Source organism: Sylvia atricapilla, chromosome 7 (genome assembly GCF_009819655.1).
Source record: "Sylvia atricapilla isolate bSylAtr1 chromosome 7, bSylAtr1.pri, whole genome shotgun sequence".
NCBI classification, from domain to species: domain Eukaryota; kingdom Metazoa; phylum Chordata; class Aves; order Passeriformes; family Sylviidae; genus Sylvia; species Sylvia atricapilla.
The window spans coordinates 28,130,524-28,145,703 of NC_089146.1; the positions used below are offsets into that span (position 1 = coordinate 28,130,524).

At 43.2% G+C, this 15,180-nt stretch overlaps 1 protein-coding gene across 1 annotated transcript in view; it reads right to left on the reverse strand.

The window, feature by feature from the left end:
• Window positions 1-15,180, reverse strand: part of ADCY5 (adenylate cyclase 5) — a 205,189-nt gene that overhangs the window by 188,115 nt on the left and 1,894 nt on the right. The gene's annotated exons all lie outside the window — the stretch shown is intronic.

A 15,180-nucleotide genomic window follows, 5' to 3' on the forward strand; every position in this document is an offset into this window, starting at 1 on the left:
GTTCTACTCCTTCCTCAGACCTCCCCTAAGCTCCCTCATTACTGAGGCTGGAACGCCAAGGATCTCAGGAAGCCATAACCACTGCCTTTGTACTGCAGGGTAGATGGGTCAAGCCAGCTGTCCCATAAATTCACTGTGGCAAATATGAGATGCTGCACAACACAACCCAACCCACTTTATTCTGGCACCATGACCTCACCATGATCAAGACAGACAAACTGTGCATGCTCATCCAGGAGGATCAGACCACCATCTTCATCACACTCCTCAAACATCCCAGCACAGAGAGGGATTCTGCTGGCTCAGTGGGCTGAGCCAGCCCCAAAGCTTGGATTAGACACAAGATCACTGCAGTGGGCTATGATGCAGCCTCCCAGACTCAAAGCAAGGGAATGCTCACAAAGACAGCTGTGCAAAACAAAACAAAACAAAAAATCTAGCTATAGCATACACTGTTCCCTTAGGACAAGTTATTCTGGTATAAAAACAAAAACAAAAAAAAAAAAAAAAGAAAAAAAAGAAGTAACTTTTAGAAAACATAGCTTAGTGAAAACAAAGGCCAGCCAGCCTTTTCTGCACCTTCAAGGCAGATGCTAACACACATCTGTGCATGCAACAGCCCCAGAACATGATCCAGTTCAGAGCATAGATATGGAAAGAGGTGCTGGCACAGCTTCCTTGGCCCTTGCTGACAGTGCTGTTTTGTTCTTCCTTAAAGCTGTTTTGTTTAGGGCCTTCTTTGAAAATTCCATCATGACACATGTGCAAAGTGCCAGCTTGGATAAATGTGCTCCTCCAGGATTATTTTCACCATGGTTAATATTCTACCTCCCACAACCTCCCCAACCACGGTCTGTTCCACATGCTCATTACTTCACAAGGACAATATGCAGTCCTGTCCCACACCGTTTCTGTCTGTCTGCCCCTGCTCCTCCCAAAAGTCACCAAGCACTCTTGGGGCAGCTGCTTTTCACGGATTTTTGAAGCTGCTTTGAAGGCAGCTGGGATGACAGGGCTCACACATCCTTCATGAACTCCATCCACCTCCGTGAATCACATGAGCCAGTGCTCCTGATGACACAAAATCATGGCTCGCTGCACACTTCTCTTCCAGAAAGTGTGTTATTCATCAGCACAAGAGCCTAGGACCTTGGCACAAGGAAGTCAGGAAGCACTTGAGTATTAATGCTAGCTAAGTAAAAAACCTCCTGATTTCCTCAGCAAAACAGCACTTGACCCACATTTTCTAGAAAGCAACAGCTTGCATGTTACTCTGTGCAAACTCTACTTAGAAAGAAAGAAAACTGACCCACATTGAACTGTCTCAGTAATCAGTGGTGCATAAAAAAGGCTCCCAAAGTAACACCATTAACCCAGCGTGTTATCTGCAGTAGATGGGCTCTCTAAGACAATTTTACAGAGACTAATGCTGAACCTTTTCTTGCCTACATCATCCACTCAAAGCAAAGCTGATTACTACATACTCCCATCCTGGGCAATCGTATCCTGCTTCTGGGGAAACAACCAGATTTGACCCCAAAAATATAAATCCTAAACTACCAGCTTCCTATGAAGAAACACTCTAAAAATATGACCTTTCAAGCATTCAAACCCAAACCCAGCTGTGTGGTCCATGGCACAAGGTGCAATGAGGAAAGCCATATACAGGAAGGCCTGCACCAAAACTTCATTATCGATTTAACATGCTCCAGCTACACTTCTATGCCCTCTTCCTACTGTCAGTGACTTGTAGGTCTCTTCTAGAATTTTAATCCCTCATTTTTTCCTATAATCATTGAGTATTCAACTGCAAGCTTTTTTGTCCGACTTTTCCTATTCAGTTTAATTTTTAAAATATTCTGGAACAGTTAAAATTTTGGTTAGGAATCATATCATGTCACTTCATGTATATGGGACCTACACACATGCCATCTATACCCCAGCATACACGCCAGAGCCGTCATTGGTCACAAATACACACTGGATATCACAGACACTTGAAGGCTCCCATCACTGTGATACCTAGTTCAAGAAGATGGATCTCAGAAGAATTGCTCTGCAGTTTCCCACCAGCAGGTTCCTTCGCCAGAAGCTGCCTGCACTTGCAGTGCAGCTCATCAGAAACCAGCCCAATGCTCTGCTGAAAGGAGGTCAGAAACCAGGAGTGACAGAGCACATCAGGGAGAGATGATGCTGGATGTCTGTGAGGCCCAACTGCAGCACAGGGGCAAGTCACGGCCTGATTTGCCAGAAACAGGGAACATTTCCTCTGCAGCACTGGTAGCAGAGCAGGCAGGTGGGCCAGGCGTGGCAGCAGAAGAAAGAGGCAGGATGCCAACCTAAGCCTGAAGCAAATTAAATATCAGAAGGCAGCAGGTTCCTTTGAGACTGCTTGGTTGCTCTTTTGGCAGAGGAGAAAAGCAAGCCATTAAAGAGGCAGAATACACCCGTGTCAACTTCATTTGCAGCACTAATTGCCATGCACGTGCGCTAATTGCCCTCACATCAAGTGCAAGGGACTGGGCACTACTTGAATCCCAGGCAGTAGGTGAGTCTTCCAAACTAACACTTGTTGGATCATGCTCTCACCACACATTCCACTTGTACCAAAGAAAAATGGGAGGAATCAGTGCAGTCTTGTTTTTTTCATAAAGTTATCCACTGCAGCTTACTTAGAGACCAAAAAGGAAACTTTCAGCAGACCACCAGAGATATTCAAAACATTAGCGAAGTTTGGAGCTTTTTACCAAGATAAGAGAAGGTAACAGCCACTGAAACAAACTGTTCCCTGCTGTCACTCTGGAGGACAGGGCAATGGAGATCTATCCTGCTGCCACCTTCTGTGACTGCCTTTTCTTTTGTCAGTTACAGCAACACTATTTGACTGCTCTCAGTAAAAGCTGATGGCTGCCAGAGCTCATCCTAGTTACCTGCACAGGTAAAGTGCATCAGAAAAATAAACCCTGGTGGCAGGAACACACAGCCGCACAGCCTGGGAACTGCTGCTGGGCCTGTTTACAGCACTGAGGAGGTGAAAGCAAGGAAAAAGCAGAGGGAGGGAGGACTGCAGCAGGTGGACAGATCATGCTTGGTCATCCTCCTTTTCCTTAAGGGTTTCCTGGAAAAACAGAACTGTGAGACAGTGGAACAGATTGTCCAGAGAAGCTGTGGCTGCCCCATTCCTACCAGTGTTCAAGGCCAGGATGGATGGGGGCCGAGCAACCTGGTCTAGTAATGTCCATGTCCATGCCAGGGGTGCTGGAACTAGGTGATCTTTAAGGTCCCTTCCAACACAACCATTTCATGATTCTACAAAAAAGGGGTTTATGTCCTTCCCTCCAGCAAAATCTGAAACTAGCATATGTCCCTATCAGGATGTTAACATGTCCTTAACATCCTTCAGCTGCATGTGCTCCAAGCTCATTAACACTTCTTTCTCACTAGATGATACCAACCCCTGTAAACTCTTTGCTCGGGTGTGCATGTGCACCTCCTAGACTATTTTGGTCCAAATACATGGGCTAAACTAACTTTGGGTGAGTTAGGCTGCAAAAAACATTTCAGTTACTGAGTTTGACTGTTAGGCAGTAATGGTATTGCTGCTGAAGCACACGCAACTAAAAAAACCTGGAAAATGAGACTCCATGATCCATTACCACATAACTGAAGAGGAGGAAATGCACCTCTCACTACTACATTTTTTTACAGTATTTCTTCCCAGGTTTGTTTGTTTTGGGTTTTTGGGGTTTTTTTTTTCACCCCAGGACCTACAGAGAAGTCAGGCTGGGGAGAGAGACAGGAGACACTGCAGACACATCTTCCAACAGTGTGTCTCTGATATACTGCAGGATGCCTGGAGAAGACAGATGCCTCTCAGTAATGTGAGGATTGATCAGTGTAAATCAGTCACTATTGTTCTACACCAGCTGTCCCTTCACAGAGAAAAGCCCTGAGGGGAGTTAAAGGCATTTTGCAAGCAGCCAGAGGGAAAAAGGTATTTTTGGTGACAGGCAGGAGGCATTTGGATTCCAACTCATTTCTTGTTGTGCTAAATAAAAACTAGACAAGGCAACAATGATTTGAGGTATGGTTTGAAAAGAGGTAAGATTCCTTTTAGATCTAATTGGGACAGGGAATAGCAGAGGAGAGAAGTAAATGTCATGGCCATTAAGATTCAAAAGTTAGTTGACTCAGTCCTGGAAATTGCAGCTCTGCCCTAGACCACTGTTACTGCAGAAGGCACCCTTCAGGTTTCTTTCCCTTCTCCTGAAAGGAAATCAACACTTTCACTCTGCCCAGACCCAAATGCTGTTTCAATGAGCAAGCCAATGTTACAATGCCACCCATTTGAAGGGAGCACAATATTTCTCCAATAAGCTTCAGCAGGAGGTTTGGCAGGCAGGGAGCTGTCACAGCATCTCCCCATGAAGTCTGACATTCAGAAGATACGCTCATATTGCAGCAAGGCACTGCCTCAATAGCGTATGGAGTATTGCAAATGGCTTAAACAGAAGGAGAGCTGCTAGAAACCACGGGAGCTTCTCTCAGGAAAGACACAGAAGTGCATCACCTGCCACTTCTGTGGCATTCCAGGTGGCAGCCTGGGATCTTAGACATACAGTATTTTGTCCTGGTCACAGCTGCTAAGGAACTGGTAACGAAAAGGTTTGGTCTCAGTCCCAACCAAGAGGTCGGGCTCTGAAAGCAGATCATTTCTCTGGTGGTAAGGATGAATTGTGAGCAGTCACCCCTTGCACAGAAACAGCCAGAGAGGGCACACTCGTGACCAGGCTCCTGAAAAGCAGCTTTGGAAATGGGGCCAAGAGCTGGCTAAACATGACAGATAAGCTCCTGTCTTGACTCTGTCCCTATCACAACCAGCCCCAACTCTTGCCAAGGGGGAAGGCACACAGCACAGAGTTACACTATCTCTTCTAAAAGCAAATGACATACAAGGGCAATCCACAAAGTTAGTAGTATAAAATACTCCTCACTTACATAAGCTACAGTCTTAGCCTGAAGATATTATGGTAAAGATTGGTCTGTTCAAAAAAGTTCATCAAAATAAATTGAAGAAAATTATTTAAACCTGTGAGAACACTTCTTTTAACAAGCATGACTTTATTTAGTTTGCATTCCCTCTGGAAGTGAATTAAATTAACTAGGTCCATTTGCATCTAAAATAGACAAGTAAGGTGGTTTCAGAAGTGGACTACAGTTTCTGTATAGTGGGCTCTATATTGTGGTTTAACTAATCCACAGAGTGTTACCTTTCCTAGACACCATTACTTGGACAAACCTTCAGTGTCAGAGCCAGATGCTCCTCACCTGCATTAGGGAAAAAGGAAAACAAACCAACACAAAGTCGCAGTTTCCTACCTTTCTCTCTTGAGATACGAAAATATTTTCCGGAAATGCTTCCTTAAGTATTTGTTCACAGCCATTTCAACCACAGTGCAAAAGTGCAACCACACTTTTAAGAGTCCCTGGAGCCGGCCTGGAGTTCTAGGGAGTTACCTAAGTACAACTACTCTAACAGCTGAGCAGGGCCAGGCACCAAAAAGGAAAGGAGGTCACCTGTGAAAGGATGAGTAACCTTCAAGCTCACTGCTTGTACTGCAGTGCTTTCAGGAAGGCCCCACTCAGGAATGAGAGCCAGCTGTGCCAGATGTCATTGAAATGCACTCTTTGTGACAACAGAGAACGGCAGGCTCTGGGTGGGGTGGGAACTAAAAGCAGCCAGGTGAGACAAGGAAACTAAGCACCAGTTTCATCTGAGAGCAGCCAGAGAGCTCTAGTCATGGACAGCTCTTTACTGTCTGCTCTTACCCAGGGCTGTGCTTGCTGGTTTGCTTAACAAAAACCACCAACAAAACAAACACACCAGAAAGCACATCAGTGCTTTTGTGATCCCTGAGAGCACAAAGGAGGGGTTTTTTTCAGACAGGTCTGTGACTAGTACCTGCCACAAATGGTTTAGGCTGACTTGGTCTTGTCTTGGTGCAGCAGGAAAGCATATCTGAGCTCTGGAAGTATCCTTCAGTCATAGCATTTCTGGTTTTGTACCTTTCAAAAGTTATCAGTACATCTGTCATATGAAGGGGGTAGCACTTGTTCTAGCACACCGACACATCCAAGAAGATAAAAGCCTGAGCTCTAGTCCTTCATTTTCCTGGCTTGTCAACAGCCTTGCAGATTTCTCAGTTATGATAGTAAACCCATATGCACAGCATCTATTTGGTCATGTCCTGCTAAGAAGTCCAGAATAGACACAGAGCAAAGAAAAATGCCCTACTCAACATCAATTAAGAAGCCAAGAATGTAATTATCCAGTACAAAATCTGGGCATGATGTCAGAACCCCTTCACAACTAACATGTCCATCTGTGTTATATTTAAGTAGATGCCACCAGAGCATCTCTACTTTTTGAGCAGAGAAATATCCCCAATATGTTCCCTCACAGGGTATTAAAATCCTGTCTTACTAAGTGGAGAGAGGAAAAATTAAGTATTGGATCAGTTCACCTTCAGTTCAGAAATCACTGCAGACTGCTTTTTCAACTGACAAATACTGCACAATCCAGCATTTAAACTTTTTTTTTTTTATTCCATACCATCTGAATGGAAGAATTTTTAAAGTGTAGGAGAATTGTTCATTAGGTACTGTTAAATGAGCTCAGAAGTCCATCCTGGCCTTAAGATCCAGAGAGTTCACCACTCAACAGCAGTTCCCACACTAGTAACCTACTTCATGTTCAGCGGTCTGAAAGACTGCATTTAGCTTTCAGCATGAGTGAGACTGACACTGTGATTACACATTCTCCCACCACACTGCAGAGCCTCCTCTTTCCTTGGTAGCACAGAGCCTTTCTTGCTCTCCCCTATGAGATTACCAGTAACCACCTGCCCCCCAAAAAAGAAATCCCATTTAAATGGATACATCTTCATCAATAACACGTCCCTTGGTCCCCCCCATTTGTGCAATTCTGTGTATAAATACCCACACATTAAGCAAGAATACACAGAGAAAGCTGCCACTGGGTACCTCCCAGCAAAGGGAAAGAGTTCATCACTCAGCAAGCATGTCTGAGGAGCTCTGTCATCTGTGGGCTGACCAGCAAACTCCTGTTTTTAGAAATACTGATTTGAGTAGTCCCTTACCACACTGCTGGCTCTAAGAATTCAGTTTGCAGAGTGAGAGTGACACAGGGATCAGTGCTTGCAGCATTTAGTCTAGAGCAGGGAATTAAGGGAAGGAGGCAAGGCTTTTTCTGGAAGGGAAGATACAGCCAGGGAACTGTTTGCACCAGCAACATTTTATGACAGATCCTTGCAAGCAATGTCATAGCCTTTTCTTCTGACTATGAAGCGAGACAGAATGTCTTACACAAGCTGCAAACATATCTGAAGAATAAACAGTTTGTGTAAGTTGCCTCTTTGAGAGATCAATTTCTAATGTCAGGGGGGAAAAGAAAGAGAAAACACAAACCTTTCTTTTTTTCTATTCCCTCTGTGTTGCATCAGCACAGTCCTTTGTTTACTGTCTGCAAAGATGCACTCTGATGCTAGTGGAATGTGTATATTGAATTTGGAGAGCAGCTTTAATTCCCAAAACTCAACCTCCCAAAAGCAAAGTTTCCCAGGAAAACACAGGATGATGGCCAAGCACAGCAATACCACAAACATCCAATCCACAGTAAAAAATTTGATGGGTATTACATGGGTGTGTAAAACTTTTCATGAAAAGAAAAGGCAGTTTAATATTTCATCTGGAAACTCATCACTCAAACTGCAGAAGAAGCGTCTAGGTAAAGGAATTAAAAACAAAATCAGGGCAGGATTGAGGATGCTTTGAAATATACTTCTCTTCTGCTATTTCTGCTGCTATGAAGTAGGAGAAGCCACAAATGATGACTATACAATGCACACTACAGACAGTCCTGATAACATCTTAAATACACAAATCTGATTTGTGTTCCTGATGTCTGGGGCAGGGAATAAAGATACATGGCAATTACATTAGTGACATATAAATATGAAGAAAAAAAGTACATAATGATGTTTTATTTGCAGAACAAAGCCTGACAATACAATGAAACATTCTATAGTGAGTGCTGTAACAAAAATCCCACTTGGCATTAGTGAAGCCAGCCTGGCACCAGAAGCAAGGCTGTTGGTGATGCCAATGCTGCCCATTAATTCTTCAGCTGTGGGGGGTCCTACCATTTGTAAACACATCATCTTTGTGGTGCAAAACCGACTGCGTCTGGCTGAAGCAGTTCACAGGCTTGTCTACCTCCCAGGCTCCTGGTGGGACAGAACTTCCCAAGTGTTCAAAAAAAAAAAGACTGGAAGAAGGCAGCAAAATTTTAAAGTGTTCAGTCCATTTCTCTAAGTGTCAGAACAAGACCATTCTAGCATTTAGCAGAATGCTAAATTCTATTGCAGGTCTGCTGAATGATGCCATTCCTGTACCTGCCAGTGATGAAACCAGCAAGAGTCAGCACCATCATAAAACATCACAGAGTTTCACTGGGAGTGGTCCAGTTGCAGGCGCTAAAAAGCATTTTGAGTCTTGTCTTGGCCTGACAGCCATTTTATGTGTGACCTTATTAAGCGCTAGAAGCTTCAAACTTTCTTATGATAAGGTGAGAACATTTAGGAGTTCAGGAGACAAATATTAAAATTCTTGTCTGTTTCCCACACCCCCTCATAACTAGATTATCCTTTTTAATATCTTTGGGGTTGTGTTTTTTCATTCGCATGAGATTTCCCCTTGGGTTTTTACCTAGCCTAAGGACTCCATAATAATTAATCAAGTTTTTGGCAGTGGCAGGCCACATCTCAGGTAAAGACAAAAAAAAAAAAAAAAAAAAAAAAAATTAAAGTATCACCAATGTCAAAACAAAAAGAAGAAAGAGCATCCCATGGATGAAAGATATCACAAGTTCAGATCACTAGGCTAGACTTCAGAGGGAGGGAAGGAACTAACACCGAGCACATCCCACATCAAAACACAGGACTTGCAGGAGATGAAAAAGTTACATAGCAGTTAGACAGGAACCCCACCCATTTCCCAGAAGCTGTAAATCTTCACATTCCTTGCACACACTCTGTCACTGTCCTACCCCTCTAGGCCATAAAAAACCAACATGTAGCACATCATGAAATCATGTAGCAGCTGAAAGGCTCGAGGGAGATTCTGGCGCACTCCAGCTCCCTCCGCACTACCTCCTCTGGGTACAGATTACCTGTGCAAGGTGCCAGGTAAACCCTACAGTATAAAGCAGATGGGAGGACAAACCTTGCCCAAGGCTGGTAAAACCTGGAGCCCTGTCATCCACATCCACTTTGAGGGAAATACCCTCAAAAGTGGGTATTTCCTCTGAACTGCACCCACATGCACAAGGAAAAAGAATGGGAAAAAAAAAAAAAAACCACAAACAAAAAACCAAACCAAAGAAGATAGGGGGAGGAAAATAAGAACAGAAAAAAATAAAAACAAGTAAAATGAGACAAGAAAAAAATATATTAGAAGGAAAAGAAGAGAAGAGAAAGACAGCAGCTTTTCAAAGGACGGGTTCTCAGAAGCCACTATCAGCTACAGGGTGGATCACCTTACCACACACACGGAATCTGCTGTGAAAATAATTTTGATTTTTACCTCTCAGTTCTTCAGCTGTTGCTGGGAATTTTTCACTGCATCTTCTACCAGGATTAAAGGACAGTTTTTCTGGTTCGATTAGAAAATGAGAGTAATATCCAGTAGTACCAAAATATGATGACAAACCAGCTACTCCCAAAAGACTGTAACTATTCCAGCCACTGCAATGGCTAAAAAGTTAGCGATTGTTCCACTTTTCTTAAAAGACAGAGAGGGAGCCATGGTACATGACTGAAAGATTAGCTAATCAGACACAAATTGAATGCTTTTGGAGAACAGCCTGGTGCCCAAAGTTCACATTCCAGCTGGGCTGAGTCCCAGTCCTCTTCCACCCCAGACCTTGGCAGCGCTGCCCGCACCACAGAGGGCTCAGAGCAAAAGGGCGTTTAGGAAGCACTGGGCCATTCAGGCTCCAGGAGGGCACAACCAGTTCCAGTGAGCCTTGAACACCAGGATAATCAGCATTTTATATCCACTGCTGTTCAGGTTGATGAATCATCTGAATGAGGTTTATCACAAAAGCCCACATAAATAAGATGTCCTGCCTTGGACAGGTCTCTGACAGATGATGGGGTCCTGCTGGTGTCAAACTAAGCCACCAGGACACCGAAGGACAAGTCAGTGCCTGCTTTGCAAGACGAGGGCGTGGAAGTTTATCCTTCTGCCTCCTGCACCTTCATCAATCCTGATGTTGCGCTGAAGTATCTTCACCTCTCCAGAAATAACCAGAACTAGCACACCCTTGCCTTTTCAATCATGTCATAAAAAATGCCTAGAAAGACAAGTCTTTTTACTGTGCACCTCAATCACCTCTATTAGGGGTTTTTTGTCAATTCACCAAGATCCAAGCCACCTATAAAAGTGCAATTACTACCACAAGGCTAAGAGAAATTACACAAATAGGTCAGTTTATCAAGACAACAAACCTATTAAGAATCTAGGAACACAAGAAATTAAACACACAGGACTCTATCACACTAACAGGTTTTGATACTGGTGAACATTACAGTGAAATATTAAACTAATTTATGGGGGGGGAAGGAGGATAAAGAAAGGGGATAAATTAGGAGGTGGCAGGATCACAGGGTAATTTAGGAGATGATAAAAACAGATACGCCTTTGTAAACCTCCAGCAGTATATGCCCAAGAGATAAAGACAATATTCTTACAAAGGACTAAATTGATACACAATACCTCAGGGATTTACTTAATTACTTCTATTGCAGAATTACCCTAGGAAAGCAACTATCAATGCAACAGTTACTGAATATTTCAGGTTACCATTTCTCTGCCCCTCTCCCCCCCCAACAGAAGACAGCAAATCAATTTTCACTAACTCCGGTGCAATTGCTGCACAGGCAGATTTTTCAGTAGGGAGCAGTGCTAGAGCTCTTCTTACTGCATGAGAGCCCTACTGACATCAATGTTTATGCAGAACAGAGCATTAAATGCTGTTTGAGGCATCCAGTACCTGGACCCATGTGGCTGGGCACCTTAAAAATCCCATCCTATACGAACATTACTCAAATCTATTTTCCAGGACAAAAGTAAAACGGGCAGCACATAACCATAGGAGAGCTGACACAGATCCATCTGCATTCCAGGTAGTTCATCTCTCCTTTGCGATGAATAAAGACAATGCTGCTTGAAGGAGATGAAAGCACAATGCAAGAACTTGATTAACACACTGCTGAGAATCTGTCTGTAAATCAGTCATCACTTACATATATTAAGCATGCTGAGGCTGAGATGGAACATACAGTACTACTTCTCTTACTGTGTGACTTCTTGTTGAATGCCATTCAAATTGCCAACTAGCAATTGAGGTGCTAGGAGATCTCCACAAGATTCAAGGTGATTCCCTCTACAGTAAGAAATTGTTTTTAGCCTTGCTAAACAAGTTACAGTAAGAAACTGTTTTTAGCCCTGCTGAAGTGAGTTCATTTACGAAAAGGAGAGAGACTGGTTTTCATACCAACATCTTCTGAGAAACAGCTAAACTGGAATGCTGCACTTTCCAGAGAGCCACCATGCGGGTGCAATCAATCATCTACCATGAACATGCACTGACAGAGAGAAAGGCCAACACATACACACTTTTCCAAAGTGAAGGATGAGGAGTGCTAATGTAATGTTGTTATGATGGAGACATAGAAAAGGATTGAGTGAGAAGAAGCCCTGAATTAGAGAGACAAACAAAAGACATGTGCTGAGGTAGCTCAGAACTTTGCTATCCGAGATCCTTTGCAAACAGTTTACAGTAGTATTTGGGGAGAGAAGAGATCAATTCATTTCAGTTCCTCTTTCAATGAGGTTACTGACACAAGACAAAAAAGGAGGTATTTATTTTTCGTGGTATCTTAACAGTCACCCACTCATACAGAGTTAATAAACTATAAAGACTTAACTGTATCCTTGAACAAGGAACCTCAGAAAGTTACAATAGAACAGGTTTGGATGGGAAAACAGGAGCAAATCTAACCTCAGTCCATGGGCTTGTTTGATGTTTGTATGTGGCATTTTTATCCCCTACTCCTGGTCCCCCACCCACTCCTACACACAATCCCCATCCCTTTTTAAGTCTGATTCAGAGTCCAGTAAACTCTCTTGTGAAATTCCCTGTCCCTTAGCCCATAGGCTTACAAAAATGCCAGTGCTTACTCAAGACTATGTGTGCTGAGGGCAGCTGGTCTCCTCACATGACTTCAGTTAAGCATCTGCACCCACAGGCTGAACCTCTTCCCATGCGCCCGTACAAGTCTGCGGGTCAGCTGGGCAGAGAATAAATCTCGCTCTTATCTCTGCTGGGAGGGCAAGGCAGATCACTGATAAACAGTACACTTCTCTCTCAGTTAAGTATTAGAAAGCCTCATTCACATGTAAAGTAATGCTTACACGAATTCTAGAGTTGAGTGTGTTTTCAGAGCCTGAAAGTGCATCAAAGCCAACACACAGAAAAGGCTGGCCTGAAAAGAGGTACCCTTACATGCAGAGAGAAGATGACACTTCTATGCAGTGAAACATATTTGTAATCTGTCCCAGAATAACACAAGGACATAAACCTGAAGACAAATACAGTCATCACCCCCCACCCAGTAAATTTGAAAGCAGCTCCTCTAGAGCTAACTGATAAAAGGAACACATGAAAAATACTCTTTTAAGCAGTCAGGATTTGTAGTTGGTGGAGCATCACTTACTCACCGTGTTCTGCTTCCAGCAGCATACTGCCTTTGGAAACAAGAAAATTCTCAAACACAGGATTTCTTTTTCTCCCCCTCTCAGCATTGGATAACTTTTTTAATAGAATGCAATAATTAGCACTTTTTTATTCCAATCAAACCTCAATTCAAGAAGCCAAGATCATTGCCTCTAGCTGATGAGATTCACAGAGGTACCAACTAGACATCTTTTTGACAGAGGTGCTTTCTCTTTTGAAAGACAGACTCCTCCAGGCAGCAAAGAGAAGCCAGAGCCTACTTTCCAAATCCAGTGACCCCAGAAAATTTATTTTAAGCAGCAGCTCAGTTAAGACTGAACAATGGTAACTACTTTTACTCCTGTCACCTTATAGATTCAGAATCAGCAGACTGCATTAACCCTTCCATGAAGTCTGACTAGCATAGCCTTGGACCAGAGAGTTTGGAGACAGAAAAATCCAGCAATGACAAGAGAAGATAATTCAGACAAACTCAAGCATCTTCAGCTAGGGAATCCAAGAAGCTGCCTTTCCCCCAAAAGGGACCTTCTACCAAGAATTTCAGTCTCTTGAGAAAGAGGAGTTTTTATAAGGCTCTGTTGCCTTATAAAAGTGCTCAGGAGTCAACACAAGAGTCACTCTGCTTTAAATGTCGGTGGATCATAACAAGACTGTATTATTTCTCCTGGTTTGGAAACCAGGAGAATTCAGAGAGGATTAAAAGCAAAAAGCACAAAGGAAAATTTGTTCAAGTATTATAGTTTAAAATGCCACGAAAAAGAGAAGAAAGGTGATAATACATTCTAACCAGCCTTTCTTCTGTGACTGCTGGCTGTAAAATACTATCTGGTTACACAGTCACAAACGCATTCCCATCCACTCCTTCTCCACAAAACCCAGGCTGAGGAGACTGCCAGCGTGAAGTCACAGAAAATATCTTAACTCCCTCTTCTTGACTTATCTGGTCTTCACCTGCCTTTGCCTCTGGTAGTTTGAAAGAGGAAAACAGGGTTTGCGTGCATTAGGGGGGCACAGCTGAACACAACAGATTTCCACAGCAACGAGATACAGCCCCAGTGAGGAAGGCTTGCTAATAGCTGTGAGGCAATGTGCTCAGCAGAACAGATTTTTCTATCAGACAGCCAGAGATAGCAGCTCGTGTTCATACACAAACGTGTGAGGAATCTGATGCCTGGCCTTGTACAACCCCACTGAATTCAGCCCGTGCTTCGCCAGTGCAGACAACAGCAAGATAGAGACTGTGTTCGTAGGAAAAATACACAGGCAACGTGGAGAGACGCTTTGCCTTTGAAGACAAAGTAAGAGTGCTCCTAGGACATTCCTCATCAGCTGAGCATTTATTGCCAAACCGTAGGAAAACCCCAACATTACTATGAAAGTGAAAGCAACTGTACAATGCACAGATTTGTGCATACTGTGCCATCACCTACTGTCCATGCCTCTACCTTTGACAAGTGCACATACATACACAAGCCAATAAACAACCTGCTATTTGGAAAGGCAAGAGGTTGTAATTGTTCCAAATTTTCTACTGAGGGAATCAATCATTTGGCCTTTGTAATTTAGCCTCCCTCCTACTAAAATACAGTTACCAACATTTTCCAACATGATGACATTTTATTCGTTAGTATCCTCCAAACTCTGCTCACAACAGACTGCTAAATCTTCTAGCTGCGGTCATGATGGGATTTGCCTTGACATGAAAGGATACGGTCTCCAAACACACGGATTTCAACTGGAGAAGTATCAATTTATAAAGCAAAAAAGGACATATGAGGTTTTGCAAGAACAGAGCCCCAGTGGGGAAGAGCTGAGGCCATTAGCAAACTTTTTCAAGTCAAGCAGAAAAATACCAACTGTCCCACGCACAGTGCATGCTCTGCTGGAAATGCAAAAAAGCCATCTTTATCAAACATAAGAAAAATATGTCACGTACAGTTTATAAAAATATCTGTAGGAAACTAAGAACAAAGCCAGAAACTCTGCAAGTTGGCTTAACCAGGCAGGAGGGAGAAGAGAGTAATTTCAAGAAGAGAGAAATTTGTACAGCAGAACAGCGACAGCCTCACCATGATGAGGTTTTCTTTAAGTCCCACAACTTTTCTTGCCACTGCAATAGGCAGAACTCAAAACAATCCAGAACTAAGACTCAACGCAGGCACTGAGTGTGAGGCTTTATTTTGTGTTAGGGCTGTAAAACTACCAAACACCTGATTTTAATAAACAATTCCTGGTTACACACAAGCATCAGGGCTGACTGTGCGATAGGCTCATCCTTGCCCAGAGTCCTGCACATCAGA